The sequence below is a fragment of the Macaca fascicularis genome, chromosome 1, assembly GCF_037993035.2.
Source record: "Macaca fascicularis isolate 582-1 chromosome 1, T2T-MFA8v1.1".
Taxonomy (NCBI): domain Eukaryota; kingdom Metazoa; phylum Chordata; class Mammalia; order Primates; family Cercopithecidae; genus Macaca; species Macaca fascicularis.
In genome coordinates this window covers 206,870,180-206,896,495 of record NC_088375.1, presented here as the reverse complement: position 1 = coordinate 206,896,495, position 26,316 = coordinate 206,870,180, and the positions used below count along the sequence as shown (strand labels likewise).

The 26,316-nt window shown below is 48.6% G+C and overlaps 1 protein-coding gene across 3 annotated transcripts in view; it reads right to left on the bottom strand.

The window, feature by feature from the left end:
- PTAFR (platelet activating factor receptor) overlaps nucleotides 1–23,643 on the bottom strand; it is a 50,874-nt gene extending 27,231 nt beyond the window's left edge. For 2 of the 3 annotated variants that reach the window (XM_065526550.2, XM_005544241.5), the window contains exon 1: nucleotides 4,091–4,177. The gene's annotated coding sequence lies outside the window, so the exon portion shown is untranslated. Of the gene's footprint in view, nucleotides 1–4,090; nucleotides 4,178–23,505 lie in introns of those variants that run through there. The other variant, XM_005544242.5, reaches the window with a different exon arrangement.
- Nucleotides 23,644–26,316: the final 2,673 nt, after the last annotated feature.

The following is a 26,316-nucleotide window of genomic DNA, read 5'->3' as shown; positions in this document are numbered from 1 at the left end:
AAAAAAGCAGGGCTGGGCACAGGCCCTGGAGTCACACAGACCTGAGTCTGCACCTGGGTCTGCTTTTCCTTGCTATGTGATCCTTGGCTCTCCCAGCCTCCCTTTCTTCATCTGCAAAATGATGGTAATAAAACCTTCCTCACAGGGTGATTGTGAGAGCAGAGTGAAGCAATTTACTCAGTAACTGTGAACTCCCTTCTCTGCTGTCCTCAGAAAATGTTTGTTGAATAAGTGAATAAAGAAGCAACCGAATTGGCCATGCACCAAGCCAGCTACACATTGTCTCCTAGAAGCAATCGAGGTTAGCCAGAGAGAAAGCATAGGAACCGAAACCAGGGGATGTGGGCTCTGGCCTCAGCTGTGCCACTCACCCACATAACTTGAGTGAGCCTCATTCCAGCTCTGAGCCTTGGGTTTTTATCTGCAAAATGCGGTGTCTGTGCCTTGCTTATCTCAAAGCATTGTTGTAAAAAAAAAAGGAAGTGAGATTATTGGTAGTGACAGTTTTTGGTAAACAGTAAAGCACTTGATACATTGAAATGGACTTTATGAACTGTAAAAGGTAATGTAGGCTGGGTGCCGTGGCTCACGCCTGTAATCCCAGCACTTTGGGAAGCCAAGGTGGGAGATGGCTTGAGGCCAGAAGTTCAAGACCAGCCTGGGAAACATAGCAAGATCCTGTTTCCACAAAAAAAAAAAAAAAAAAAAAAATTGTTTTTTAATTTAGCCAGGCATGGTGGCATGTGCCTGTAGTCCTGGCTACTTGGGCAGCTAAAGCAGGAGGATGGCTTGAGACCAGAAGTTCAAGGCTGCAGTGAGTCATGATCATGCCACTGCTCTTCAGCCTGGGTGACAGAGCAAGACTGTGTCTCTTAAAAAACAAAAAGTGGGGCGGGGAGGGCATGGGCCAGGCATGGTAGCTCACACCTGTAGTCCCAGCACTTTGGGAGGCCAAGGCAGGCAGATTGCTTGAGCATAGGAGTTCAAGACCAGCCTGGGCATCATGTCAAACCCTACCTCTACAAAAAAAAAAAAAAAAAAAAAACCACAAAACTTAGCCAGGCAAGATGGTGTGCACCTATGGTACCAGCTACTTGAGAGACTGAGGTGGGAGGATTGCTTGAGCCCAGGAGATCGAGGCTGCAGTGAGCTGTGATCATGCTACTGCACTCCAGCCTTCATGACAGAGCAAGACCTTGTCTCAAAAGAAAAAAAAAAGCGGGGCGGGGTGGGTGGCGCAGGGTATGCACAAATTTGATTTTGACGTGCTTCTCCCATTAACCAGTCGGGCTCAACGCCAAACCCAGGCCCTGATGATCCCCCTCCTGCAGAACCAAGGGAGTGGGGAGGGGCGGCTGAGTGGTGATCCTCCCCTGCATATTCTGTCTCTTTCTCTCACACACAAACACAAAAACAAATACACACACAGAATCTGGCTGTGATTCCCCTCGGCTGAAGACACACAGAGGCCTATCAGCCTCTCAGCTGGCTTTGTGGGCCATCTGCTCCTGGGAGGGGAGATGTCTGGCTGGAGCAGGCCACATGCAGCCTGGCTATGCTCCCGGCCCATCATTCCAGATACACGCAGACATAGCCAGACACCCCACATAACCACAGACACACATGCACACACAAAGACACACCAGAGGCTTCTCCCCGCTCTCATCATGCTGGCAAGGAACCCAAGAGGGGCTGGTCAGAGAGGGGGCTGCAGCAGGGTCCCAGCATTTGCCCTTCGGGAGCTGGCTCCACTCCTGCCCCAGACACACACCTCTAGGCCCGTCAAGGGGTGCTACCAGGGTCCTGCTCCACTGTTGCCCTCGGAGGCCCAAGCCTCTACCCACCTAGGGGATCAGAACAGGAAAGTGGGGGATGCCACCAAGAAAGAGAATGCCGTCCTCTTCAACAAGGCCTCCTTTATAGGCCTGGGGTGGGAAGGGGCTCCCTGTAAAAGGACAACAAGATCCCAACCTCTCCTCATACCCCCTTCCCATCACCAATCAGAGAAAACTCAGTCCTGTAGGCGCATTTTGTCACTGATAACATAAACTGTGAATTCCTTACTCCTTCAATGACCAGATGGGGAAACTGAGGCCCAGAGATGAGAAGGAATTTTCCCAAGGTGAACGCAGTGTCGGGGGCAGAGCTGGGACCAGATACTGGCCCTCTGGTTCACCGTCCATTCACTCCCAACTGCAAAAACCACTTCGTCATTCATCTGTCCTGTGCATATTCTAAGCATATGCTATGTTGCAAACCCTGTGCTAAGGATAAAGGATACAACAGTGAACAAAACAGGTTCCTCATCCGTAAGGCGCTTACAGCAGGCATCACAGAGTCAGCATTAGAGGGAATGCATCGGTCCCCTTTGTGCAGCATTTTCCAATCGACAAAGCACTTCCCCACCCCACCTCTTACTTCATCCTCCCCTCAAACTCACAGGTCAGTATTTTGTTTTGTTTTGTTTTGTTTTTTGAGATGGAGTCTCGCTCTGTCACCCAGGCTGGAGTGCAGTGGCGCCATCTCAGCTCAATGCAACCTCGGCCTCCCAGGTTCAAGCAATTCTCCTGCCTCAGCCTCCCGAGTAGCTGGGATGATAGGCACCTGCCACCACGCCCAGCTAATTTTTGTATTTTTAGTAGAGATGGGGTTTCACTATGTTGGCCAGGATGGTCTCCATCTCTTGACCTCGTGATCTGCCAGCCTCAGCCTCCTAAAGTGCTGGGATTACAGGCATGAGCCACCACGCCCGGCCCACAGAGGTCAGTATTTTAACCTGCAATCTGCAAAGGAGAAAAGTGCCACTTCTGAACGACTCAATGTCCCGGCTTGTCAGCAGGAGCTGAGATCGAAACCCCGGATGCCCACTTCTGGTCCAGGACCCAGTCATCTAAGGGGCTGACCTCTTTCTCTGGCTGGTTTGTCAGGACCTAAAGATAGTGGTGTTTCTTTTGCTTCCCTAGCATTCCCCAACACACCTCCCACCCCTACCGCCTCCCCCAACACACACACACACCGCCCCAAACACCTGAACACAGCTGGGTATTCAGTCAGAGCTAAAGGAGAGCAGCCGGAGGTGTGGGGAGAGAGCCTGCCGGTTCTGTCATATTTCACAAGTAAGCGAGTACACAGCCCCACGTCGGGACCTCCTGCCAGTGGAGGACGGCAGGTGCCAGCCTGGGCCCTGTCCCTAGCACCTGGGACCTGATAGGGGCCATTGTTTGTGGGCTTGGCCCTGTGTATAAGAACCTGGTTATTTTCAGCACCCCCTTCCCCACCCCGCAAACCTAGCATTTAGTGAGTTCCTAAGTACCCCTCCCTGTAGTAGATCCTTTGTGTGTCCCGACAGTTCTGTGGGGGAGATGGCATTATCCTTATTTGACAATTTAGAAAACTGCACAGAAATGGAGCGTAACTTGGCCAAGACCACACAGCTAGTCAAGTAGATGTCATTTGGCTCCCTGAGATCCAAGCTGCCCCCATCACCACCATCGCCACCTCCCAGTGGGGTCTCTGGGTCAGCACTGTCCCAGCCTCGGAAAAGCCAAACTTGGGTGTTGGATTCTCCAGGAATGTTTAGACACTAGAAGTTATTTCTAAACATGAGACTCTGGGCCTGAGAAAGGTGCCAGAACAATCCCTTAAAAACAGAAGCAGCCGAGCACAGTGACTCATGCCTGCAATCCCAGCACTTTGGGAGGCCAAGGCAGGCTGATTGCTTGAGCCCAGGAGTTGGAGGCCAGTCTGGACAACAAGGTAAGACCTTGTCTCCACAAAAAATACAAAAATTAGCCAGGCATGGTAGAGCACGCCTGTAGTCCCAGATACTTGGGAGGCTGAAGTGGGAGGATCACCTGAGCCTGGCAGGTCCAGGCTGCAGCAAGCCGTGATCACGCCACTGCACTTTTGCCTGGGCAACAGAGTGAGAGACCCTGTGAAAAGAAAAGAAAAGAAAAGAAAAGAAAAGAAAAGAAAAAATAGAAGCGCCCATCTGCTTAGGCGCAGCCTGGGGGCATGACCTTGGTTTGCCTCCTAAGGATATTTCTCTATGCCTCCCCCTTGCCCAGCAGGGGCCAGGAGTCCCCCTTACCTGTAGCAGGGGCAGCGGCTTCAGCTGCGGGAACTGTGTGTCTCTGTCTGGGTCCTGGCCCCAGCTTCAGCCTCTGTGCTGTCTGGCAATTGCAGAAGTGAGGAAACAGCGTATCACTACCAAGTCACCCCTGGGAGGAAATGCTATGGCCCTAGGGCCTCTCAAGGGGTGCCACAGGAACTTCCAAGCTGGGCCGCCAGGACCTGGGCACTGCACAGAGTCTTCTCATAAAGAGCGAGGGACGCCGACTGTAGGCAGCGCCCAAGGCCAGGGAGCTGAGGTGAGAAAGAGGAAAAGCAAGAGAGAGAAAGCAAGTGCATGCACTCAAGAGAGTGAGAAAGGGAGCATGAGAGTGAGGAAGAGGAGAGAGGAGAGATGAGGGACCAGGAAAATCAAAGGAGAGAGGGAGGAGGCGGGAGGGAGTCAGGGAAAAATAATGAGAGGGCGGAGGAATGGATGGAGGGAGCGAGGCTCAGGGAAAAAGACAGATGTAAACGCCGGGAGAGATGAGAGGAACAAGGAGACTCAGGCACAAAGACAAGGGAAGATCCAAGACAAAAGACGAGATGAGGAGACACAGGCGGCGAGCATGTGCCAGTGCGCATTTGGGTCTATGTGTCTCTGGATGGGAGTGAGAGAGAAAATAAAAGAAAGGGAGTGGAGGAAAGAGAATGCCCGCTGGGATATGAAGTGGAGGGAGAAGTGGAGGGATATGAAGCTCAGAAGAGTCACTGTGGTCAGCGGCGTGACTGGGCAGGGCATCCCTGGAGACCAAGAAGCATTGAGCCCAGAAATCCCATGGGAACAGAGCTGTGGGGGTGGACGTGGAAGCTCCCTGAGACCTTGAGCCTGGGTTGGGCAGCGTGTGAGTTCGTGGGAGCGTGTGTGAAGAGGGGTGGGCAATCGAGGGTGAACACACATGAATGTGTGAGTGTGGGTGTGGGGGTATGTGTGAAAGTGAGCCGGTGGGGGCATCCCATGTGCATAAGTGAGAGGTGAGCCAGAGTCTCTGCCTCGGTTTCCAGTCCATTTACCCACTCATTCCTTCAACCAACCAACAAGCACCATCTGAGCACCCCCAGGCACCAGGCACTGGGATGGACCCTGTCTAAAGAAGCAAGTCCCTCAGATACATCAGCCGACCCAACAACCTCCTACACAGAGAGGGAAACTGAGGTCCCGACAGGACCAGGGTCCCACAGCAAGGCAGGTGTAAGCAGAGTCGGGGGCCTGCATCAGCATCCAGCCTCAGCTCCACTCTGGGTATCTGGGCCAGGCTCCTCCTCCTAATGTCCCTTATCAAAGCCAAAAATCTCAAAGGACAAAATACTGTTTTGTTTTGTTTTTTGAGACAGAGTCTCACTCTGTCCCCCAAACTGGAGTGCAGTGACTCAATCTCAGCTCACTGCAACCTCTGCCTCCCAGTTTCAAGCGATTCTTCTGCCTCAGCCTCTGAAGTAGCTAGGATTACAGGCATGTACTGCCATGCCCGGCTAATTTTTGTCTTTTTAGTAGAGATGGGGTTTCACCATGTTAGCCATGCTGGTTTTGAACTCCTGACTTCAAGTGATCCACCCGCCTCGGCCTCCCAAGGTGCTGGGATTACAGGCATGAGCCACCGCGCCTGGCCAGGACAAACCACTTGTAACATTTGCCTCAGTCATATAGAACTAGAGCCAAGCATCTGCCCCCTCCTCCATCTCCAGCCCCACATCACACACAGGCAGACACACTCAGACCACATAACACTTGCACACTCATATACACTCAGTGCCTACTCTCATGCAGAGATGCCCACTCTCGCTGTGTCCCTCCAGATACCTGCACACTCACGCCCAGTCTCCCCTCACTCACACCTGCCAGGCTCACCTCCTTCCTCAAGTTCATGCGTCCATACTGCTCCATGCTCCCCCACCACACACACTCTCCCAATCCCCAAAATGCAGCCCAGGCCTCCTGCCAGGCACATGGAAACAGGCTCAGGCCAAGCACTTTGGGAGACCAAGGCAGGAGGATTGCCTGAGCCCAGGAATTCAAGACCAGCCTGGGCAATATAATGAGACCCCATCTTTATATTTTTTTAAAAAAAAAAGAAGGAAAAGAAACAGACTCAGTTTGATCATTTCTTCTTATCTCCCTTAGAGGCCTTTTGAGCCTCGAGTGCCCTGAAATATGAGGCCATGGTCTGTACATGAACTTAGCCTTCATGCAAACTGCTCACCTGAAAGGCAAGGCCTCAACTCTGCTCCCCAGCCCAGATCCTTGGTTCCAAAACAGTTTCACCTCAGCCCTCCTCCAGCCACCACCCTCCAGGAGGGACAGCAAGCCTGGGAGGGACCTCCGGGATCAACCAGCCTCCATTGCCCAGAGTCTCCAGGACACCTGGCTCAAGGTCCGGGACTGTTGGCTCGGCCTGCCTTCCAGTATAGTCCCTTCCACGCGCACACGTGGCAGCTGCAGATCAGCACCTCTTTTGAGATTATCAATAAGCAGGGTAGGTAGGCAGGTATTACTATCAATATTTTACAAATGAGGAAACTGAGTCCTAAGCTTTCTCTCACACCCCACATCCATTCTGTTAGCAAACTATGATGGCTCCACTTGAAAATATGTCCAAATTTGGTTGGGCACAGTGACTCATGCCTGTAATTCCTGCACTTTGGGAGGCCGAGGCGGACGGATCAGTTGAGGTCAGGAATTCGAGACCAGCCTGGCCAACATGGTGAAACCCCGTCTCTACTAAAAACAAACAAACAAACAAACAAACAAAACACCAGCCGCCAGGCATGGTGGCACACACCTGCTGATTACCGCTGGTAATCCCAGCAACTTGGGAGGTTGCAGCATAAGAATTGCTTGAACCCAGGAGGCAGAGGTTGCAGTGAGCTGAGACGATGCCATTATACTCCAGCCTGGGTGAAAAAAAAAAAAAAAAAAAAAAAACAAGCAAATATGTCCAAATTTGAATCTAATCAAGCCTTTAGGTCTAACCTCAGTTTTCAGAAAATACAGGGGACAGAGGAATAAATTAAAGGACCTCACAAGGAAGAAATCAGCCAATTCCAGAATATAGAACATTCTACTGGACAACGAAGCCAGTTCTCTCCCGAAATCAACCGTATGAACACAGAAACAAACACAGGGCCAGGCTCAGTGGCTCATGCCTGTAATCCCAACACTTTGGGAAGCTGAGGCGGACGGATCCCTTGAGCCCAGGAGTTTGAGACCAACCTGGGCAAAACAGGGAGACCCTGTCTCTATAACACAAAACAAAACAAAAAAAAGTTAAAAATAAAATGAAATAAAAGCACACAAGAAACAGGGAGGAGATTCTTCCAGATTAAAAGAGATTTCAGAGGCCAAACATGGTGGCTCATGCCTGTAATCCCAGCACTTTGGGAGGCCGAGGCAGGCAGATCACTTGAGGTCAGGAGTTTGAGACCAGCCTGGCCAAATGGTGAAACCCTGTTTCTACTAAAAATATAAAAATCAGCCGGGCGTGGTGGCACACGCCTGTAATCCCAGCTTCCTGGGAGGCTGAGGCAGGAGAATTGCTTGAACGTGGGAGGCAGAGGTTGCAGTGAGCTGAGATCAAGCCACTGCTCTCCAGCCTGGGCAACAGAGCGAGATTCTGTCTCAAAAAAAATAAATAAATAATAAAAAAAAGAAGTTGCAGCTGATCCTGCAACTGGCAGGGAGGGAACCAGGAAATAAATACTCGAACCTTTCTCTTCTCCCATCCTCTGACGTCTTATCGTCTTATCGGCACCACCAGTTGGCTGAGCCCAACCAGAAACAAAGGAACCATTAATGTGGTCCATACAGGGCAGCCCAGGGCACAGAGGTGGGTGAAGAAGGGTGGAGTGCATTCTGGCCATGCACCAGCATTCCCAGAGTGGGTCTGGACGAGAAAACAGAAAATATCCAGGACAGACATATCTGAGAAAATCACAGAAACTGGTGTATAGATAATTCTAAGGGATTCTTGATAATAGTATTAGGAGATAATGGTGTTACAGTTATATAACAAAATGTCCATATATGTGGAATTTGCTTTAAAATATTACAGCAAAATAAGAAGAAAGGAAGGAGAAAGAGAGAAAGTAAGAAAAACAAAGAGAAGAAATAAAGAAGGATGGATACAGAGTATGAAGAAAAAAGAAAGGAAGAGGAATGAAGGGAGAGAGGGGAGAAATAGAGAATGTGGCAAAATATTTACTTGATTGATTGATTGATTTTTATTTATTTATTTATTTTGAGATGGAGTCTCGCTCTGTCTCCCAGGTTGGAGTGCAGTGGCGCGATCTCAGTCTCACGATGTTGTCCAGGCTGATCTCAAACTCCTGACCTCAAGCAATTCGCCCGCCTCAGCCTTCCAAAGTGCTGGGATTACAGGCATGAGCCACCGCGCCCAGTCGTGTGTTATTTTAAACCACTAAGTTTGTGGTAACTTCTTATAGCAGCCATAGGAAACTACCACAAGGATTTCTTGTACTCTTCCTTCTCTTTTTGTGTATGTTTGAAAACTTTTCTGATGAAGTTGTGTTTGAGCGTGCACAATTCACAACACCACCTATAAAACAGTCTTGCCAAGGAAACCAAAATAGAATCAGCAAGTTTAACCACCGGTTTACTCCTGTTACAGAAGGAAACAAAATCACAGGGATGCACTCAACTAACGCACATGATAAGAAACATACAGAACACACGACCTGCTTTCTTCAATAAATAAATTCTAAACAAGAAAAAAATATATAGGGAGAAACTATTGATTAAGAGAGAATTAAGAGGTCGAGCATAGGAGCTCACGCCTGTAATCCCGGCACCTTGAGAGGCCGAGGTGAGAGGATCACTTGACACGGGAGTTTGAGACCAGCCTGGGCAACACAGTGAGAACTCACCTCAACGTAAATTAACTACTTGAATAAAGAGAAGTAAGAGACATAGCAACCAATTGCTACATGAATCTTCTTGGATCCTGATTCAAACAAGAGGGGAAAAAAAGAAAGAAATTGGGCCGGGCGCGGTGGCTCATGCCTGTAATCCCAGCACTTTGGGAGGCCGAGGCAGGCAGATCACTGGAGGTCAGGAGTTTGAGACCAGCCTGGCCAACATGGTGAAACCCCGTCTCTACTAAACATACTAAAATTAGCTTAGTGTAGTGGCACATGCTTGTAATTCCAGCTACTCAGGAGCGTAAGGCAAGAGAATCGCTTGAACCCAGGAGGCAGAGATTTCAGTGAGCCAAGATTGCACCACTGCACTCAGTCTGGGTGACAGAGTGAGACCCAGTCAAAAAAAATAAAGAGAGAGAGATGGAAGGAAGGAAGGAAGGAAGGAAGGAAGGAAGGAAGGAAGGAAGGAGGAAGAGAAATTGAGGATTGCCAGGCATGGTGGCTTATACCTATAATCCCAGCGCTTTGGGAGGTCCAGGTGGTCCTCACTGGAGGACAGGAGTTTGAGACCAGCCTGGACAACGTAGCCAGACTCCATCTCTACAAAAAACTTTTAAAAATTCACTGCAGTGGCCGGGCGCGGTGGCTCAAGCCTGTAATCCCAGCACTTTGGGAGGCCGAGACGGGCGGATCACGAGGTCAGGAGATCGAGACCATTCTGGCTAACACGGTGAAACCCTGTCTCTACTAAAAAATATAAAAAACTAGCTGGGCGAGGTGGCGGGCGCCTGTAGTCCCAGCTACACGGGAGGCTGAGGCAGGAGAACGGCGTAAACCTGGGAGGCGGAGCTTGCAGTGAGCTGAGATCGGCCACTGCACTCCAGCCCGGGCAACAGAGCATGACTCCGTCTCAAAAAAAAAAAATTCACTGCAGTGAGCCATGATCATGCCACTGCACTCCAGCCTATGTGGCAGAGTGAGATCCTGTCTCTTAAAAAAAAAAAAAAAGTGTGCTGGTAATTGTTGAAGCTGGCTAAAGGTACATGAGGATCCATTATATCTTTAAACGTAATGTTGCACTTGTTTTCTTTTCTTTTTTTTTTTGAGACGGGGTCTCGCTTTTGTCACCCAGGCTGGAGTGCAATGGCACGATATCGGCTCCCTGCAACCTCCGTCTTCTGCATTCAAGCGAGTCTCCTGCCTCAACCTCCCGAGTAGTTGGGATTACAGGCACCTGCCACCATGCCTGGCTAACTTTTGTATTTTTAGTAGAGATGGGGTTTTACCTTGTTGGCCAGGCTAGTCTCGAACTCCTGACCTCAAGTGATCCACCCACTTCAGCCTCCCAAAGTGCTGGGATTACAGGCGTGAGCCACCAGGCCCAGCGGTTTTCAATTTTTTATAAATAAGAAAGGGTTTTTTGCTGTTTGTTTTTAAAAGAAATTCAATTTTGTGTTTGTTTTTTAAAGCAATACTTGTTCAGCTTTTGAGATCAGAACAGCAGTGAAAAAGAAAACTGTCCCAATATTATGTAGTGGATAATTGTGTCTTGGGATGTAATTTTCCTGTGATAGCATCTTATTGGGATGTTAAGTGCTGCATCTCATTCAATGTAGACAGAAGTGAAAATGATGCAGCCTGGAAAGCTCTGTTAAATGACAGAAAAGGGTCTACAACAACAAAGAAGATACTGGCGTAAAAGATGCCTATACATTTGTTTTGTGAAATTTGAGTGCAAAAAAGTCGTATTTATAAAATAACGAGCTCTTGCCCAAAATATTTAAGTATATAAGTAATTAAAAGAATAAATTAAATATTATAAGTAAGGCTGAGCACAGTGTCTCATGCCAGTAAAACCATGTCTCTACAAGAAATACAGAAAAAATTAGCTGGGCATGGTGGTGCACGCCTGTAGTCCTAGCTACTCGGGAGGCTGAGGTGGGAGGATCACTTGAGCCCAGCAGGTTGAGGCTGCAGTGAGCTGTGACTACACCACTGCCACTCCAGCCTGGGTGACAGAGTGAGATCTTGTCTCCAAAATATGTGTGTGTGTAATAGGTAGGAATTTTACTATATCAGAGGTTCTCAACCAGGAGTTATTTTGCCCTCTAGGGGACAACTGTCCATGACTAGAGACATTTTTGGTGGTGACAACTGGCAGATGGGATGGGAGTGGGGTTGTGCTGCTGGCATCTAGTAGGGAGAGGCTAGGGATGGGGCTAAAAATACTACAATGCACAGAACAGCCCTGCAACAAAAAAAAATCATTTGGCTCCAAATGTTAATAGTGCTGGGACTGAAAAACTCTAGTGTATTAGCTATGTTCCTGATAGTTTGTATATATTCAAGTTGGCCTTTAAAAAATCTCTTCTGGCCGGGTGAGGGGGCTCACGCCTGTAATCCCAGCACTTTGGGAGACTGCGGTGGGCGGATCACGAGGTCAAGAGATCGAGACCCTCCTGGCTAACACAGTGAAACCCCGTCTCTACTAAAAATACAAAAAATTAGCCGGGTGTGGTGGCGGGCACCTGTAGTCCCAGCTACTTGGGAGACTGAGGCAGGAGGATGGCATGGACCCAGGAGGTGGAACTTGCAGTGAGCCGAGACCGTGCCACTGCACTCCAGCCTGGGCGACAGAGCGAGACTCCGTCTCGGGGGGAAAAAAAAATCTCTTTTGACATCTTATTGTCAGGAAAGTAGGAGACTGCTTATTTTAGGGGTTGCTTTATTTTTTATTTATTTTTATTTTTTGAGATGGAGTTTTGCTCTTGTTGCCCAGGCTGGAGTGCAATGGTGCGATCTTAGCTCACTGAAACCTCTGCCTCCCAGGTTCAAATGATCCTCCTGCCTCAGTCTCCAAGTAGCTTGGATTACAGGCATGTGCCACCATGCCCAGCTAATTTTATATTTTTAGTAGAGACGTGTTTCACTATGTTGGTCAGGCTGGTCTCAAACTCCTAACCTCAGACGATCCACCCACCTTGACCTCCCAAAGTGCTGGGATTACAGATCTGAGCCACCATGCCAGGCCAGGGGTTGCTTTATGTTTGCGTTTATAAGACATTTTAAAAATTCGTTCATCAAACCTATTTTAATTTTTTTTTTTTTTTTTTTTTTGAGACGGAGTCTTGCTCTGTAGCCCAGGCTGGAGTGCAGTGGCCGGATCTCGGCTCACTGCAAGCTCCGCCTCCCGGGTTTACGCCATTCTCCTGCCTCAGCCTCCGGAGTAGCTGGGACTACAGGCGCCCGCCACCTCGCCCGGCTAGTTTTTTTTTGTATTTTTAGTAGAGACGGGGTTTCACCGTGTTAGCCAGGATGGTCTCGATCTCCTGACCTCGTGATCCGCCCGTCTCGGCCTCCCAAAGTGCTGGGATTACAGGCTTGAGCCACCGCGCCCGGCTTAAATTTTAAAATAAATAAATTTACTTTAAATTTTAAATGATGGGCTGGGCACAGTGGCTCACGCCTGTAATCCCAGCACTTTGGGAGGCCAAGGCAGGCAGATCACGAGGTCAGGAGTTCGAGACCAGCCTGGCCAACATGGTGAAACCCCGTCTCTACTAAAAATATAAAAATTAGCTGGGCATGGTGGCACGTGCCTGTTAATTCCAGCTACTCAGGAGGCTGAGGCAGGAGAATGGCGTGAACCCAGGAGGCAGAGGTTGCAGTGAGCCAAAATCACCCCACTGCACTCTAGCCTGGGCAACAGAGCGAGACTCCATCTCAAAAAAAAAAAAAAAGAAAAAAACTTTAAATGATGGATGGATAGATAGATAGATAATAGATCCAAAATCTTGCCACTTCTCACTACCTCCACTGCTACAGCCCCGGTCCAAGTCCCTCTACCTCCCCGCTGGATTGCAGCCTCCCCACTGTCTCCCTGCTTCCATACTCACATCCCGTTAGTCTTTTTTTTTTTTTTTTTGAGATGGAGTCTCACTTTGTCACCCAGGCTGGAGTGCAGTAGCGTGATCTCAGCTCACTCCAACCTCCACCTCCTGGGTTCAAGTGATTCTCCTGCCTCAGCCTCCCAAGTAGCTGGGATTACAGGTGTGCACCACCACACCCAGCTGATTTTTTTTATTTTTAGTAGAGACGGGTTTTCACCATGTTGGCCAGGCTGGTCTCGAACACCTGACCTCATGTGATCTGCCCACCTCGGCTTCCCAAAGTGCTGGGATTACAGGCGTGAGCCACCATACCCGGCCTAGTCTGTTCTTAACACAGCAATGTGGTTGAACTATTAAACATCAGTCACAGCACATCACTCCTCTGCTCAAAGCGCCCCAGGGCCTTCCATCTCACTTACAGGAGAGGTCAAAGTCCTTTAAAGCACCTGCAAGACCCTGTAAGACCTCACCTCATTCCCTACATCTCGCTCCCTCCACTGTAGTCGTTCTGGTCTTCCTGCCCTTCCTCAACACACTCTCACCTCACCCTCTTGTTTTCCTTTTTTGTTTTTTTGTTTGTTTTTGAGACAGAGTCTTGCTCTGTCGCCCAGGCTGGAGTTCAATAGTGCCATCTCAGCTCACTGCAACCTCCTCCTCCTGGGTTCCAGTGATACTCCTTCCTCAGCCTCTCAAGTAACTGGCATTACAGGCACACGCCACCACGCCTGGCTAATTTTTGTATTTTTAGTAGAGACGGGGTTTCACCATGTTGGCCAGGCTGGTCTCGAACTCCTAACCTCAAGTGATCCACCCACCTTGGCCTTTCAAAGTGCTGGGATTACAGGCGTGAGCCACCGTGCCTGGCCTCACCTCACCCTTTTGTACCTGCTGTTCTCTCTGCCTGGACCACTCTTCCTCAGACACTCAAAGTTAGGTCTTTCCTCAAATGCCACTTTCTCACTGGGGCCTTTCCTGACCACCCTAATAAGTTGCAGCCATCCCCCCACATTCCCAGGCTCTCATCCTGCTTTCCTTTTCTCCACAGCACCTATCACATCTAATATAACATGTATTTTATTTATTTATTTACTTTGCTCATTATCTTCTCCCCAACTAGACTGTAATCTCCTTGAGTTTATTGCCAAGATCTGGAACATTGCCTGGCACATTGCAGGTGCTGGATAAAGCTTATTGAATGAATGAATGACATTAGAGAGAGGAAGTGATTTATTCAAGTAACATAGCTAGTAGGTAACAGCTGGAATTAGGACCCAGATACACTAAACTAGGGCAGTGCTGCACAACTATTATAAAGGGGTTGTTCGGTTCTTTCTGCTCTCAAAACCTGTCCTTTGCCAAGAGTGTTGTGGACAGTTCCTTGCTGTGAGTATCGCTTTTCTCATCAGCAAATGGAGGATAATGTGGGTGAAAGAATACCATAAGGAAAAGGGTACGGGTTTTAGAATCAGAGACTTGAGTTCAAATCTTGATGCTACCTGCTTTCTGTGTGAACTTGAAAAAGCCAAATTACCTCTTCAAGCCTGTTTTCTAATTTGCAAATGGGAATAATCATATAGGAATAATCACAACCTTATTATGTTGTGAAGACTATCAGATCAAAGGAAAAAAAGGTTATGGCCAGGCGCGGTGGCTCGCGCCTGTAATCCCAGCACTTTGGGAGGCCGAAGTGGGCAGATCACGAGCTCAGGAGATCAAGACCACCCAGGCCAACTCGGTGAAACCCCGTCTCTACTAAAAATAGAAAAAAATTAGCCGGGCATGGTGATGGGAGCCTGTAGTCCCGGCCACTGGTGAGGCTGAGGCAGGAGAATGGCGTGAACCCGGGAGGCGGAGCTTGCAGTGAGCTGAGATCCGGTCACTGCACTCCAGCCCGGGCAACAGAGCGAGACTCCGTCTCAAAAAAAGAAAAAAAAAAAAAAAGATTACAAAAGATTGGTAAGGAAAAGCAAAACTGTTATCTTCACAGACAGTATGACCATTTACGTAGAAAAATTGCAGCATTTCCATAGAAAAATTATTAGAACCAAAACAGCACTTAAACAAGATTTCTGGATATAAAATCAACATGAAGAAAGCAATCATGCTCCTATAAACAAGCAATTAAACAGAAAATGATATTTTTAAGAAGACACAACTTATAACAGCAAGAAAACTATTTTGGCTTTTTTTGTTTTTTCTTGTTTTGGCCAAAGATATGCAAGATCTTTGAGATGGAGTCTTATCCTGTCACCGAGGCTTGAGTGCAGTGGCACCGTCTCAGCTCACTGCAACCTCTGCCTCCTGGGTTCAAGCAATTCTCCTGCCCCAGCCTCCCCAGTAGCTGGGATTACAGGTGCACACCACCATACCTGGTTAATTTTTTTTTTTTTTTTTTTTTTTTAGTGGAGACAGGGTTTCACCATGTTGGTCAGGCTGGTCTGGAACTCCTGACCTCAGGTGATCTGCCCTCCTCGGCCTCCCAAAGTGCTGGGATTACAGGTGTGAGCCACTGTGCCCAGCCCCAAGATGTGCAAGATCTTGATGAAGGAAATTACAAAAATTATTTTTTAAAAAAATTAAATAAACAGGTAGATGTATTATATTCATGCATGAGGCTGTCAATATCATCAAAATACAAATTCTTTCCAATTTAATCTATAAATTCAGAGCCAGTGCAATCAAAATCCCAATGGTTTTCCCAGAAAATTTACAGGCTAATTCTAAAATTCCAAATGAAAAAGCAAAGCGCCAAGAGTAGCTGAGAAATTTTTGAAGAACAAGGGCATATATATGAACAACAAGGATACCTGAAAGGACTTTTCATATTACATGTCAAGTCTTACTTTAAAGTCACAGTATTAAGACAGAGTGGGGCTGGGCGTGGTGGCACACACCTGTAATCCCAGCATTTTTGGTAAGCTGAGGCGGGCGGGTCGCCTGAGGTCAGTAGTTCAAGATCAGCCTGGGCAACATGGTGAAACCGCATCTCTAATAAAAATATAAAAATTAACCCAGGGTGGTGGCACACATCTGTAATCCTTGCTTCTGCAGAGGCTGAGGCAGGAGGATTGCCTGAACCTGGGAGGCAGAGATTGCAGTGAGCCGAGATCATGCCATTGCACTCCAGCCTGGGTGACAGAGGGAGACTCCATGTCAATCAATCAATAAATAAACAAATAATAAATAAAATACAGGGTGGTATTTTTTTCTTTTATACAGACGGGGTCTCGCTATGTTGCCCAGGCTGGTCTTGAACTCCTGAGTTCAAGTGATCTGCCCGCCTCGGCCTCCCAAAGTGCTGGGATTACAGGCGTGAGCCACCTCGCCTGGCCCTCAGAGTGATATTATCATAGCAATTCCAAAACCCATGCTCTTTTCCCTGTGGTATTCTTCCACCCACACTATCCTCCATTGGATACTAATGAGAAAAGGGCTACTCACTGAAGTAAGGAGGAATAAACAGAGCAAAGAAACAAAACAGAGATCCCGTAAATAAAGAGCTCATCTATGGAAACTTGACAGACAGAGTTGCCATTACAGATCAAGAAGAGTAGATATTAGCTACTAATAGCCACTAATAGTGCAAGCTATTAGCCATCCATTAAGGAAAAAATAATAATAAAATTAGATCTCTCATATCATATCCAGAATTAAATTCCAAATGGAATAACAACCCATGAAAAACAAAATATACAAAGTGTTGGAAGAAAATAGAGTTGAATATCTTTCTGATCTAGGGGTGGGAGAAAAAAACCTTTTTTTTTTTTGAGACGGAGTCTCGCTCTGTCACCCAGGCTGGAGTGCAGTGGCGCCATCTCAGCTCACTGTAAGCTCCGCCTCCTGGCTTCACGTCATTCTCCTGCCTCAGCCTCCCGCGTGGCTGGGACTATAGGCGCTTGCCACCACACCCGGCTAATTTTTTCTATTTTTAGTAGAGACGGGGTTTCACTGTGTTCAGCAGGATGGTCTCAATCTCCTGACCTTGTGATCCGCCCGCCTCGGCCTCCCAAAGTGCTGGGATTACAGGTATGAGCCACCATGCCCGGCCCCCCCAGTTTTTTTTTTTTAAGACAGAGTCCCGCTCATCACCCAGGCTGGAGTGAAGTGGTGCAGTCTCAGCTGACTGCAACCTCTGTCTCTGGGTTCAAGCGATCCTCCCACTTCAGCCTCCCAAGTAGCTAGGACTAGAGGCACCATGTATTTTTTGTAAAGGTGGGGTTTTGCCATGTTGCTCAAGCTGGTCTCAAACTCCTGGCCTCAAGTGATCTGTCCACCTCGGTCTCCCAAAGAGCTGGGATTACAGGCGTGAAGCACCATGCCCAGCCAAGAAAACTTCTTAAATTAAGACATGGAAATTATACATAATAAAGAAAAGCTGGATAAATTTGGCCATAGAAATTTGAAAACTATTTACATTAAAAGACACTGTAAAACATGAAAGCCAGGTGCAGTGGCTCACACCTGTAATCCCAGCACTTTGGGAGGCTGAGGCAGGCAGATCAATTGAGCCCAGGAGTTCAAAACCAGCCTGGGCAACATAGCAAGACTCCATCTCTACTAAAAATACAAAAATGGCCAGGAGTGAGGCTCACACCTGTAATCCCAGCACTTTGGGAGGATGGGGCGGGCAGGTCGCTTGAACTCAGGGGTTCGAGACCAACTTGGACAACATATCGAGACCCCGTCTCTACTAAAAATACAAAAACTAGCCTGGTGTGGTGGAGCATGCCTGTAATCCCAGCTACCTAAGAGGCTGAGACATGAGAATCACTTGAGCCCAGGAGGCAGAGGTTGCACTGAGCCAAGATTTTGCCACTGCACACCAGCCTGGGTGACAGAGGGGGACTCTGTCTCAAAAAACAAACAGTCTGGGCACGGTGGCTCATGCCTGTATGCCAGCACTTTGGGAGGCCAAGGCATGTGGATCACCTGAGGTCAGGAGTTAAAGACCAGCACAGCCAATGTGGTGAAACTCTACTAAAATACAAAAAATTAGCTGGGTGTGGTGGCAGGCCCCTGTAATCCCAGCTATTCGGCAGGCTGAGGCAGGAGAATCACTTGAATCCTAGAGGTGGAAGACTCTGGGAGATCGCGCCTTTGCACTCCAGCCTGGGCAACAAGAGCTAAACTCCATCTAAAAAAAACCCAAAAAACAAAAACTGATGAAGAGTCACAAAACAGGAGAAGATATTTGCAACACATGCAACAAAGAATTTTCAGGCGTTATATAATATAAATTTTATAAGTCAACTGAAGAAAAACCCAATAGAAAAAGGAGTCAAGAAAGAAATAGGCAATTCACAGAAGGAAAAGCCCAAATGACCAAGAAATATAAAAATATAGTCAACATTTCAGGAAATCAGGAGCCTAAGTTAAAACAATCACCACCCACCTGAATGGAAGAAATTCAAGTCTGGCAATTCCAAATACTGGAGAGCATACAGAGCAATGGAAACTCTTACTACCCTGCCAAAAGACAGTGCAACTGCCACTACTGTTTTGGAAGTTACTTTCTTTTTTTTTTTTTTTTTTTTTTTTACACAGAGATTATATTATACTTTTCATGTATACCCAATGTGACAGCTACAAAAGCAATTCCAGCATAGATATACATATTTTCTGTATCTTACATTAAAAGCTATTCAGTTGAATTTTATTTTTTTATTTATTTATTTATTTTTTAATTTATTTATTATTATTATACTTTAAGTTGTAGGGTACATGTGCATAACGTGCAGGTTTGTTACATATGTATACTTGTGCCATGTTGCTGTGCTGCACCCGGAAGTTACTTTCATAATAAATGCTTGCCAGATGACATGCCAATTAAAAGAAAAATAAAATAATAAAAAATAATAATTGTATAATAAAGTTGAAAATGTGCACATTTTTCCTAGGTATTTACCAAATATATTAAACACAGAAGTAAGGAAACAGACATTTGTATGGTTCTTCAGTGCGATCCTGTACATATATTAAAATGAAAAGAGCTGCATATAATAACAAGGATAATAAACATAATGCGGCCAGGCACGGTGGCTCACACTTGTAATCTCAGTACTTTGGGAGGCCGAGGCAGGCAGATCATGAGGTCAGGAGTTCGAGACCAGCCTGTTCAATATGGTAAAACTCTGTCTCTACTTTTTAAAACAAAAATTAGCCGGGCATGGTGGCGCACTCCTGTAGTCCCAGCTACTCAGGAGGCTGAGGCAGGAGAATCTCTTGAACCCAGGAGGTAGAAGTTGCAGTGAGCCAAGATGGATTGCAGTGAGCCCCTGCAATCCAACCTGGGCAACAGAGTGAGATTCCATTTTAAATAAATAAATAAATATAAATAAACGTTAATGCGATACTAAAAAAGCATGTTGCAGAAGATAAATTATACTTTTTGATACAAGTTCATGTATTTGAGACAAGCTCATGGACTTCAGGCTGGAGTGCAGTGGCATGATCTCAGTTCACTACAACCTCCACCTCCTGGGCTCAAGGCATCCTCCCACCTCAGCCTCCTGAGTAGCAAAGACCACAGGCGCACACCACTGAGATGGAGTTTCACTCTGTCACCCAGGATGGAGTGCAGTGGCATAATCTCGGCTCACCGCAACCTCCGCCTCCCGGGTTCAAGCGATTCTCCTGCCTCAGTCTCCCAAGTAGCTGGGATTACGGTCATGCACCACCACACCTGGCTAATTTTGTATTTTTAGTAGAGATGGGGTTTCTCCATGTTGGTCACGCTGGTCTCAAACTCCCAACCTCAGGTGATCTGCCTGCCTCGGCCTCAAAGTGCTGGAATTATAGGCATGAGCCACCGTGCCTGGCCAGATAACATTTCTTAACACATTATTATGTTGGAGAATGCAATACACATGCATCCATATATAAAGACAAATTCAGGATATGATTACCTCTGAGAAAGGCAGTGGAATGAGTGTGAATACACAGGAATCTTCTTTTTTTTTTTTTTTTTTTTTTTGAGACGGAGTCTCGCTCTGTCACCCAGACTGGAGTACAGTGGCATGATCTCAGCTCACTGCAAGCTCCGCCTCCCTGGTTCGTGCCATTCTCCTGCCTCAGCCTCCCGAGTAGCTGGGACTACAGGTGCCCGTCACCTCGCCCGGCTAGTTTTTTTTTTGTATTTTTAGTAGAGACGGGGTTTCACCCTGTTAGCCAGGATGGTCTCGATCTCGTGACCTCGTGATCCACCCACCCTGGCCTCCCAAAGTGCTGGGATTACAGGCGTGAGCCACCGTGCCTGGCCAGGAGGCTTCTATTATATCTGTAATATTTAACACTGCAGTGGATACACAACTGTTTTGTAATATTATTCTACAGATTATATTTATCTTGTATTCTATAAGATAAATACATAAGCCTGAGATTGGCAAAGAGAATCTGGAGAATGAGAAAGTGGAAAGTCCAGGAATACGCCACATCGTCTATCAGGCTTGCCATTAAGTTGTAGTAGTTAAGAAGGGGTGGTATAGACAATACCAAGGACAGACAATAGTGCAAAAGAACAGAATAGAGAAAGAGTCACAGGAGGAAGGGGACTGCTCTAAAACCAGAGGTCTCTGAGAGCCCAAAAGTTACTTAGGCAGCAAGTTCCCAGGGAGACTCCTAGGGATGGACGGCCCCGAATCTTCTCTTCCTCCTCACCACAACCTCAGCTTCTCTCTTGGGCTCTCTCTCCCTCTCTCTCACATCTTTCCACAAACTCTGGGAGTTTAAATCTCACCTCTGCCACTTCACAACGGTGTCACCTGGGACAAGTCCCTGGGCCTCCCTGAGCCTCAGAGCCTTCATCTGTGAAGCACCGCCATCCTCACAATGGGATTAGGCCAGTAAAGGACAACGCCTGGCCACTATCATTCTCGTCTCTCTTCTCCTCTCCTCTTCCTCTTCCTCTCCCTCATCCTTTCCCTCCCTTGCTCAGGGCTGAGTCCTGCTGGCCCTCCCTCTTCAGCTCGGGAGCAAAGCAAGAACTACTCCGCTCCCTATCTTGTAAGAAAGGTCGCCTTGGCATGCACTGTATCCTGAGAGGAAGCCTCAGAGATGTGGCCAGGCCTCGCGGGGGAGGCCTGACAGGGAGAACAATCCAGACCAGGAAATTCAAAGGAAGAGAGGTCCCTAGAGGTTTAAGGCAGCAGAGGACTTAAGTTGGAAGAAGCCTAATTGAGGCCACTGGCTTTGCCTGGGCAGGGGAGGGCCTGGGAAAGCCCACAGAGCCTGGGCACTCTTTATAGACTGGAAAGCTATGACATTGGTATGAAATGTAACTGTCATAACCAACTAACTCAGTGGTTAAAAGAAAGGTCTCCAGCCGGGCGCAGTGGTGTACTCCCGTAGTCCAAGCATTTTGGGAGGCCAGGGCGGGTGGACCACTTGAGCCCAGGAGTTTGAGACTAGCCTGGGCAACATAGTGAGACCTCATCTCTACAAAAAGAAAAAAGAAAAAAAAGAGAGAGAGAGAGAGGTCCTTCTAGAGTAACTCAGGCTTCCTCTAAGAGGGAGATAGGGTGGTTGGAGAACAAGGATAGGAGAGTATCTTTTCTCTATGTACTCTTTTATATCTATTGAACTTTTAACTTGCTAATTTGTTACCTCTCTTTTTTTTTTTTTTTTAATTAAAAAAAGAAGCACGAGGCCAGGTGCAGCGGCTCATGCCTGCTGCAATCCCAGCACTCTGAGAGGCCAAGGCAAGAAGATTGCTTGAGTTCAGGAGTTCAAAACCAGCCTAGGCAACATGACGAAACCCCGTCTCTACAAAAAAATATAAAAATTAGCTGGTCATGGTGGTGCGTGCCTGTGGTCACAGTTACTCATGAAGGGACTGAGGCGGGAGGATCGTTTGAGCCTGGAATGTCCAGGCTGCCGTGAGCTGAGATCATGCCACCGCTGCCCTCCAACCTGGATGACAGAGTAAGATTGTGTCTCAATAAATAAATAGTAAAACATTTAAAAAAAAAGAAAGGTGGACTCTGGGACCAGACTCACCTAAGTTTAAATTTCATTACAGCCTCTTAGCTGTGGTGCATTAGGCAAGTTTCTTAACCTCTCTGAGCCTATTTCCATAGCTGTAAAATGAAGATAATAATACCTACTTCATAAAGGTTTTACACAACTGCGTAAGATAATACTTATGGCCAAGCACGGTGGCTCACGCCTGTAATCCTAGCACTTTGGGATACTGAGGCGGGCGGATCACCTGAAGTCAGGAGTTCGAGACCAGCCTAACCAACATGGAGAAACCCCATCTCTGCAAAAATACAAAATTAGCCGGGCATGGTGGCACGTGCCTGTAATCCCAGCTACTTGGAAGTCTGAGGCAGGAAAATCGCTTGAACCTGGGAGGCGGAGGTTGCAGTGAGCCAAGATCGCACCATTGCACTCTGGCCTGGGCAATGAAAGCAAAACTCCGTCTCAAAAAAAAAAAAAAAAAAAAAAAAAAAAAAAAGATAATGCTTGTAAAAGCCTTGAGCATGGTGTTTGGCTCCCAGGAGGCATGTAGTAAATGCTGGTAGCTGGGGTTTTTTTTGTTCTTGTTTTTGTTTTTGTTTTTGTTTTTGAGACAGAGTCTCCCTCTGTGCCCAGGCTGGAGTACAGTGCTGGGATCTCAGCTCACTGTAACCTCCGCCTCCTGGGTTGAAGTGATTCTCCTGCCTCAACCTCCTGAGTAGCTGGGATTACAGGCACCTGCCACCACGCCCGGCTAATTTTTGTGTTTTTAGTAGAAACAAGGTTTCACCATGTTGGCCAGGCTGGTCTGGAACTCCTGACCTCAGGTGATCCACCCGTGTTTTTATTATCAGTGTGCTCTAAGTCCTAGGGCTATAGGAAGCAGCACTGAAACAGCTGGGAGCGCTAGCCTCTCCTGTCATGCTCTTTGGTGCGACTGGGACCCCTGGCTCAGCTCTGCCCTTCTTGCTCCGCTGTGTGGCCCTGGCTGCCAGTGCATGAGCTCGAGAGGGTGAGAAGTGGGAATGGGGTTACTGACCTACTGACTGAACAGTAGGGCGGGCGCATCTGGGGGAAGGGGAGTTCTGATATGTACAGGTGGTTGCATTGCTCTGTGTGTGTGTATGTGTGTGTGTGTGTGTGTGTGTAGGAAGATATTTGTGAGACCTTGCGGAGTGAGTTTGTTTGCAGTGAGTGGGTGGAGGGTCTTCCGGGTTGGGGTGTGCGTCTGTCCGTGCGGTTGTGCATGTTGTGTGTCTGTAAGGATGTTTTCTCCTGGGTTAGGATCTGCATCACGTGAGGCAATATTGTCCGTTGGTGCCGTTCGTGTATGTGTATAGGGAGGGTCATGGGTTGTATCTGTGGATGATGAGGGTCTGTTGTGTGTGGTGAAGGGGTTCTGCGGGTGACGCAGATGTGTTTTGTGTGGTGAGTGAGGGGTGCCGCGTCTGTTGGTGAGTGTGTGTAAATGACCCTGAGGGGTGGGAGGCTTGTGCTGTGTCTGTGGGCAACAAAGACGGGCCATGTGTCCTTGAGGGGGTGCCAACAGGAGGGAAACCAGACATTACCTAGCTCTGCGGACCCTTCCGGAATCTGAGCAGCCTTGAGGATTCTGCAGGGCAGCTAGACAAAGCGGCCGCAACTGAGCCCTTCCCTTAGATCACCAGCCTCTTACCTGAGAAACAGCAGGGATGGTGGTCCAGGCGGTGACAAAGAGGCTGAAGCAGATGGGGGGGCCCTGAGAGCATGTTTCCTGGATGGCTTCTCGGGGAGCTCCTGGATGACTTCTCAGGGAGCTCAGGAAGCAGGTAATGAGAGGAGAGGAGGCAGAGGACGGGCCCAGACGCAGGTGTGTGACTCACTCTGCTCTACCCTCCAATGAGCAGCAGCAGGACGAAGGATTAGGAAAGGCCTGCCCCCGGACTCTGCTGGGTGGGCAGGGCAGCTGAGACCAGGAAGCCAGCTCCTGGGGTGCGGCCCCAACACCAAAGTTACCAGGAATACCCACATCCAGCCAGGCACACCAGCTCATCCCACAGTACTGGGCTGGACCCCTCTGATGCTGCGCCCCTCTGGGAGGAAGGGCTGGGCTTGGGCTGGTAGAGGAGAGAGGAACTGGGTCCTTTGACTGAGGGGGAGATGAGCCCTGACCTAGAGAAGGTCCCTGCCCTGCCCTCAGGAGTCCCCAGCCTGGGGAGATGGGGACACAGCCCTGTCCTCAGGAGCCACCAGCCTGGGGGAGATGCGGCACAGCCCTGTCCTCAGGAGCTGCCAGCCTGGGGGAGATGGGGACACAGCCCTGTCCTCAGGAGTCCCCAGCCTGGGGGAGATGGGGACACAGCCCTGTCCTCAGGAGTCCCCAGCCTGGGGGAGATGGGGACACAGCCCTGCCCTCAGGAGCCGCCAGCCTGGGGGAGATGGGGACACAGCCCTGCCCTCAGGTGTCCCCAGCCTGGGGGAGATGGGGACACAGCCCTGTCCTCAGGAGCCACCAGCCTGGGGGAGATGCGGCACAGCCCTGTCCTCAGGAGTCCCCAGCCTGGGGGAGATGGGGACACAGCCCTGTCCTCAGGAGTCCCCAGCCTGGGGGAGATGGGGACACAGCCCTGCCCTCAGGAGCCCGGGCTTCAGTGGGTACAGCCCTGAATCCAGTGAGCCCCAAGTTGATGAAAAAGACCCAAAGCGGCTTTCAGAAGGCACTCCTGTCTAGGGGACACACAGCCAGTTTGCCCACAGGAGGCCAGTACAATGTGTGACAAAGCCCTGCCTACAGGTGCCCTCAACAGAAGAGGAGACAGACCTGCCTTCAGAAATGCCTAGCCTTTAGGAAAGAGAAGATTCTGCCTTCTGAAGCCATATCCGGCTGAGAGGGAGATAAAGCCATCCCTGTCTCCATAGCCACCAGGCTGAGGGAGAAGACAAACCCTTGCACTGAGGAGTCCCTTGTCTGACCAAGGCAAAGGACCAGAGTTCTGGCAAAAACCTCTACGACTGCACCCGGGGCTCCAGCTTTGCACATTCTGCACTGAAAGTTACTCTATTTCTATTAATACCTCTCCCCACCACCCTCCACCACAACCAAAATATTGGGCTTAGCAGGGAGCAGAGGTGTCAGGGCACAGAGGAAAGCAAACTGGGCCAAGGCATAGGTGGACATTCTCAAATGCCAACTCTAAGAATCTGCCAGATCAGGGTTTAATCATCACCGCTGGTCCTCAGCTTGAGCCCTGCAGTGAATGTTCTCTGAGCCTGTTTCCTGAGTCTGTAACAGTGACACATACTCCCTTCCTCACACTTAGCATGATGAGTGGTACATACCAGGAGTTCAGTAAATGAAAATCACTTTATTTACCCAAGCTCCTGTCCAGTGTCCCAGGGTTAGAGGTCAATTCCTTTCCTCACATCAGACTCAGTTGGAGAACTTGTTAAAAATAAAGTTTTAGCCGGGCACAGCTCATGCCTGTAATCCCAGCACTTTGGGAGGCTGAGGTGGGTGGATCACCCGAGGTCAGGAGGTCAAGACCAGCCTGATCAACATGGTGAAACCCCATCTCTACTAAAAATACAAAAATTAGCCAGGCGTGGTGGCGAGTGCCTGTAATCCCAGCTACTTGGGAGGCTGAGGCAGGAGAATTGCTTGAACCCAGGAGGCTGAGGTTGCAGTGAGCTGAGATTGCACCATTGCACTCCAGCCTGGGTGACAAGAGTGAGACTCCATCTCAAAAAAATAAAATAAAATAAATTAATTAAATAAAGGTAGGCCAGGCGTGGTGGTGTATGTCTGTAATCTCATCATTGTGGGAGGCTGCGGCAGAGCATCACTTGAGACCAGGAGTTTGAGACCAGCCTGGGCAACAAATCCAGACCCCATCTCTACCAAGAAAAAAAAATTAGCCAGGTGTGGTAGTTCGCACCTGCAGTCCCAGCTGTTTGGGAGATTGAGGTAGGAGGACCGCTCCGGCCCAGGAGATTGAGGCTGCAGTGGGCCATGATCTCACAACTGCACTCCAGCCTCAGTGACAGAGCAAGAACCCGTCTCAAAAAAAAAAAAAAAAAAAAGAAAAGAAAAAAGATTCTGATACAGCAGGGCTGGTGATGGGGCCAGGAAGTGAAATTTAACAAGCACCAAGGCGACTGCAAGGTAGCAGCCCATAGAGCAATACAGGCTTGGAGGGACTCCGGAGGAAGCCAAGGAGAGGAGAGTCCAGTCCTTCAGAGGCTGTTTCTAGCTACGCTTGCCTATCTCCCACCAGGGGACTGGCAGCCCCGCTGAGCCACAGGTGTGTGGTTAGAATAATGGCATCACTGACAGAACCCTAAGCTCCACCCACCCCCCACCTCTTGGAGGACTGGCTGTCCCTGCCTGATGACTTCAGCCCTGGCTAGGTGAAGTTGGGAGCTTGTTAAAGATCCAGCTGTCTGTCTCCCTACCACACACACACATACCCTACCCTGAATCAGAACCTTCAGGGAGATCAGAAAATGT